The sequence below is a fragment of the Lupinus angustifolius genome, chromosome LG04, assembly GCF_001865875.1.
Source record: "Lupinus angustifolius cultivar Tanjil chromosome LG04, LupAngTanjil_v1.0, whole genome shotgun sequence".
NCBI lineage: Eukaryota > Viridiplantae > Streptophyta > Magnoliopsida > Fabales > Fabaceae > Lupinus > Lupinus angustifolius.
Window position 1 is genome coordinate 14,921,999 of NC_032012.1, and position 6,090 is coordinate 14,928,088.

The 6,090-nt window shown below is 38.8% G+C and overlaps 1 long non-coding RNA gene across 1 annotated transcript in view; it reads left to right on the forward strand.

The window, feature by feature from the left end:
* LOC109344854 overlaps nt 5,368-6,090 on the forward strand; it is a 1,961-nt gene continuing 1,238 nt past the window's right edge. Inside the window, exon 1 of the long non-coding RNA XR_002107348.1 lies at nt 5,368-5,912. This is a non-coding gene — a long non-coding RNA (uncharacterized LOC109344854). The remainder of the gene's footprint in view (nt 5,913-6,090) is intronic.

Consider the following 6,090-nt stretch of genomic DNA (forward strand, 5'->3'; position numbering starts at 1 on the left):
TTGATTTCTTCTATCTTATTTCTGAATATGGTTTGCTTAATTCCATTGCTTAGAAACTGGTTGGTTGAGTTTATCTTCACTTAGTTGATTTACTCTCTCTAGTGCATGAATGCTTATTTCGTGTGAATTTGTTAATTGTTTCATGCTTATACTAATTTCGCCTAGTTAGAGGTCAAAGTTCTGGAACTTTGAATTGATTATCGCTTAGTTAATTGATTCTCAACAAATTCGGAAGTTAATGGTTGGAATCTGAAAATAATCTTTTGAAACCGAGGATTGAGTTGTGAACAAACGAACTGAAGGGATTTAGTCGTTTTATTACATTGTTTAACTATTGTTTCTGAATTTGATTTATGTTCATACTATCCAACACCAAAATCCCCCTTGTGTGTATGTGAGTATAAGGTGTTTGAAGCTTTGCTTCAAAGATAATCCTTGGGAAACGACCTAGGAGTCACTTCCTAGTACTACATTTTTAACTGTTATATTATTTGTATCGGGTACGGCCTCGATCACCGAGTTTCTCCAATACTTCAAATGGACCAAAATAACAGAGAGAGTTTGTGACTTTTCCTTAATGCCACCGAGTGTTGTCGATAAGGTTGAAGCTTGACCAAAATCAGATCTCCCACCTTAAATTGTAACTCACACATATGCTTGTCCGCCTGCAGCTTCATGTGATGCTGGGCTTTATGCAAATTGGCCTTCAATTGTTGTAACAACACATCTCTGGAAGTCAATTGGGTGACTACCTCTACGGGATCAGTATTGCTGTAGGGAGGCCTGATTAACTAAGGAGTATCCTGTCATAAACGACTTTGAACGGGGTCATTCTGAGGCTGGTATGGAATGTGGAATTGTACCAATATTCTTCCCAAGTCAACACTTTGGACCAGGATTTTGGATTATCCCCAGCAAAGCAGCGTAAATACATCTCCAAACATTTGTTAAGGACTTCAGATTGGCCATCTGACTATGAATGGTAAGCCGAACTCATAGCTAGAGTAGTGCCTTGGAGTTTAAACAGATGCTGCCAAAAAGAACTAGTAAAGACCTTATCTTTACCCGACACAAAGGAGTAGGGAACCCCGTGTAGTTTGACGATGTTGGTCATGAATGCCTCTGCCATGCTTTTACTAGTATAGTCAGATTTCATAGCCACAAAGTGTGCATATTTGGATAAACGGTCAATGACTACCATGATGACAGTGAAGCCCATAATGAAGGAAGACCGGTAATGAAGTCCATAGCAACATCTTTCTAAACTTGCATTGGAATGGGTGATGGTTGTAGAAATCCTGCTGGCAAAGAATTTGATGATTTAGCTTGTTGGCTAACAGCACAACGTTGGACAAAAGCCGTGACATCCTCTTTTAACTTCGACCAATAAAATTGTGCTGTAATCTGGGATAAAGTGCATGCAATTCCAGCGTGGCCTCCAATGGGGGAACTATGGTACTCTTGTAAGATGACCTGAATCAAGGAACTGTGTTGTGGAAGCACCAATCTATCTTTCCAATACAACAACCCCTCTGTACTACGGTATGCCAAATGCACTTGGGAATTATTGAGACCTTGATGCATAATGGATAGCAAGGTGTCACCAACCATTACTTCTTGTCTTAACTACTCCACAAATCAAGATTGTGGCTCAGACCACGCTATAAAGAATGCTCGGGATAAGGCATCGACAGCCAAATTGTCCTTTCCCGGTTTAAACTCTATCGTGAAGTCATACCCCAAGAACTTGTGAAGCCAAGCTTGCTATTCCGGAGTGTGTAGGGACTGATACATTAAACTCTTCAAACTCTTTTGATCCATCTTAATGATGAATTTGTGCCCCAACAAATAATGTCTAAATTTTGTCAATGTTTCGGTGATGGCAAACAATTTCCTAGTATAAGCGGACTGTTGCTGCATTCTATGGACATTTTCTAGGAAAAAATGAAATAGGATGGCTCTGCTGACTCAACACGGCGCCCACTCCTATGCCTGACGCATCTGTTTCCAAAGTAAAAGGTTGGGCAAATTTTGGCAATGCCAACATTGGTGCAGATGTGATCGTCGCTTTTAAGTTGAGGAAGGTTGTTTCTATTTGATCAGTTCACCAGAAACCGTCTTTCTTCAACTGATCAGTTAAAGCACTAGCCAATGAAGCATATGATTTGATAAGTCGTCGATAATAACCCGTGAGGCTAAGGAACCCCCAGACCTGTTTGACATTAGTAGGACGAGGCTACTTAACCAAAACTCAAACCTTACCCTCATCCATTGCAACCCTTACTCCTGACACTTTATGACCCAAATACTCCACCTCGGATTGACCAAAAGAACATTTAGAGAGACATGCATATAACTGATGTTGTTGTAGAGTGAGTAAGACGGCCGCCAGATGTTCCAAGTGAGTCGGCCATGATGCACTATAGACCAAAATGTCATCAAAGAAAATGAGGACACATTTTCACAACTCATGTTGGAAAATTTTATTCATAAGGCTCTGAAACGTTGTGGGGGCATTAGTTAAGCCGAATTGCATGACAAGCCATTCAAAATGTCCATGATGGGTCTGAAATGTTGTTTTATAGTGATCCTTGTGTTGTATAAGGATTTGATGATAACCCGACCGTAAATCCAGCTTCGAGAAGTACTTGGCACCAAATAACTCATCAAGTAACTCATCTATTGTCGGCATCAGAAAACTATCTTTAATTGTAATAGCATTCAAGGCCTGATAATCCATACAAAACCGTTATTTTCCATCCTATTTTTACTAACACAATAGGAGAAGAAAATGGACTGGTACTATGTTGAATAATGCCTTGAGCCAACATTTCTTGCACCATCACTTCTATTTGCTCCTTCTGGATGTGAGGGTATCGATAGGGATGGACCTTCACTGGTTTGGACCCGTCGTGCAAAACAATGGCATGGTTTTGGTCGTGAACTGGTGGCAAACCCGTAGGAGTTGTGAATACACTACTAAACCTGTGTAATAGTGCCCTTAACTCAGGTTCCATGTCCTCTGAAAAATCTATGTGTCCTCAGTAGAGTCCTTCAATGGCAAGCATTGAATTGCAAAGCATTCATAAATTGAGTCAGTGAATTGCATTCTCCGGAATTGATGAAAGTGAACATGCGTTGGTTGAACCCAATGTTCTCCTTCCCAGGTAATGAAACTGTCATTTTGAAAAAAATTAGTGACCGATCAGCATAATCAGCAACATGTGGTCCCAAGGTTGCTAGCCAAGTGAAACCCAATATCAAATATGCTCCCACCACTGGTAGTAAATATACAGGTAACACCAAATCTTGATTCAACATAGTTACTGCCAACTGTTCAATCCACCCTTATGTTTGCATAGTTTGTCCATTCCCAATTAAAACACTAAAACTAGGTACAAGTCCACTAGTAATTTGAGGAATTGTGCTATGCGAGGCTGTAAGAAACTCTCATAGCTACCACCATCCAATAAAATCTAAACTGGAAGCTAACTAATGTGGCCAAAAAATCTGATAGTACCCACACCGAAACCACCTTTCATTGCATTCAAAGACAGATGGTGTTCCCCCGTAGGTAGAGCATGTATGGACTGTTCAGGTATATCGTCCATTGGTGTCATATTGGCCTCCTCATTAGAGAATTGCAACATCATCACATGTTGTTGATTTAGACATTTGTGTGAGTAGTAGAATTTCTCATCATAAAAGTAACATAAACTTTTATCCCTCCTTACTTGTATCTATGCCGTAGACATTTTTTTGACAGTTGGGTTCCTTAGATATTGGTAAGATGGTTTAGTGGCTGGTGTCAGCAACAAGGTTGACATTTGCGGTTTACCTACCTGGAGTGGTTGGTCCAGTTTTGGTTGTGAACTGGGAAATTTAGAGGAAATGTTGGTGAAGCCCGAATGGATGGAAGGCCTTGGTTGAAGTGTTGTTTGCTTGGCTTTATGCAGAGTGTGATATTTCTCCTCAAACAATTTAGCTAGGGAAACAGATTTCAACAAACTAGGAGGGTACAAAGCTTTAACATCTCTACTGTCGCGACCCAATTTTCGGTTGGAAGACCGGCTCTACGACTTGGGAGGAGGCGAACTCGATTTCTACCTCTCCCAATTGATTTGGAGTCGCCACTACGTTTTTTGCGGTTAAAACGTAGAAAACTCTATAGTAAGCCCAATTAGGATAATATGGTCTTTAAGCAGAGATTCTGAGCTCGGGAGTCGATTACGGATCGGGGAAGGTATTAGCACCCCGTCCGCCCGTATTAAAACGGTACCCTCGCTAATATCATGGACTTTTATACCCTTAACAATTATTTATTTAATTAATTATCATAACAAAATATTTTTATTTTTTATTATTGAGCCTGACAATATTGACATTGGTCCTACATACCCCTATTAAGGGGATCAAGGCTTACGTAGTTCTAGTTTAAAAAATGTTTAGCTACTTTGGTTATTTGTTAGTGATTTAGAAAATATCGATAGGTTTAGAAATAGTAGTTTATTTAATTTGAAATTGTTTAAAATATATGTTGGTTGTGATTTGATGGGACTAATAGTTTAGGAACGGTGTTGGTCGTAGACATTCTCCTCATTTCTATAGGAGTTAGAGACGACTCGAACCATAATCTCACTATAAAAATCACATGAAATTTATTTGGTAATAGTTTCTGATTATTCATAGATATAGGATTTTAGTAATAAAATAGTTTATTAATTATAAATATATCAGGAATTAATAGTTTAGAGACAGCATTGGTTGTAGACCTTCTTCTCGTTTTCAGAGAAGTTAGAGACAACTCGAACCATAACCTTACTATAAAAATTCCATGATTAATTTGATAAAATAGTTTTTATTATTTATACATATAAAATTTAATGACAAAGGTTATTAATTATGTGTATATATATGGAGTTAATAGTCTTAGAGACGGTATTGGTTGTAGACCTTCTTCTCATTTTCGGAGAAGTTAGAGACAACTCGAACCATGACCTTACTATAATAACTCCATAAGATTTACTTGGTAGAATAGTTTTCCAATTATTATTACCTTAAAACAAATTCCTCTTAACTAGATTTTTATTGCTAAATGATAGTTTTAAACCTTTTTATAAAAATAAGCATTGATGAGATTTAGATTAATGTATACATATACTAATAGATAATTATAATATATAACGTATATTAGATATTTCCTATTTAACTAAAGTTTCCTGCAACCATTGGTATTGGCGTAAATAAACCAAAACAAAAAAATAAAGACTAAAAATGAAATAAAGCATACAATGAAGAAACAAATTGGAAGGGAAAGTAATAAAAGGGAATTTCCTTACTGTTTCACGCAGAAGCGTGATTTGGGAGAGTAAAGAGGATTAAAATCCTTAATCCCTAAACTTCTTCTCCTCTCTTCTTCATTTCAGCGATATGACCATGGCGGAATTGGCAGAGAAATAATGTACCATGGCTTGCGATTCAGATGGTGGCAATTCTTCAACGAGGAGATTACTCACAGTTAGGTCATCTCTTCCTCTCCTCCCTCTTCAGTGGTTATGGTGGCTTAATAATGGTGGTTTGCGGTGGCTCAATGACGGTGGTTTGCGGTGGCGCAATAACGGTGATTTGCGGTGGCTCCAGAACTGTGGTTTGCGGTGGCTCAATAACGATGGTTTGCGGTGGCTCAATGACGGTGGTTTGCGGTGGTCACAGTGAGATATGGTGGTTCAAGGTGGTTCGGATTGGGTCTCCTATCCTCACGGTGGTCATTGCAGTAAGGTAGGGATTCATTTATCCCCTTTTTCAACAGTGGTCAGCCTCGGTGAGGGAAAGCTAAGTTTGAGGATGGTTCATGACCACATCCAGGTGGTTTCAGGCTACATCTCAACACCGCCAGAGCATAAGGGAACTCGGTAATGGACCCTACTCCTCCTATGTTGAATCTTCGATTAACCTTTTATGTCTATAGCTATGTTTATGGGATTATTTGGTGATGAATATTTTCAGATTTGCTATAAGGGGTTTGTTGTTTCTGTTCTGTGTGCGTATTTGGACCATTGTGTATCTGCTTAATCATTGTGTATCTGCTTA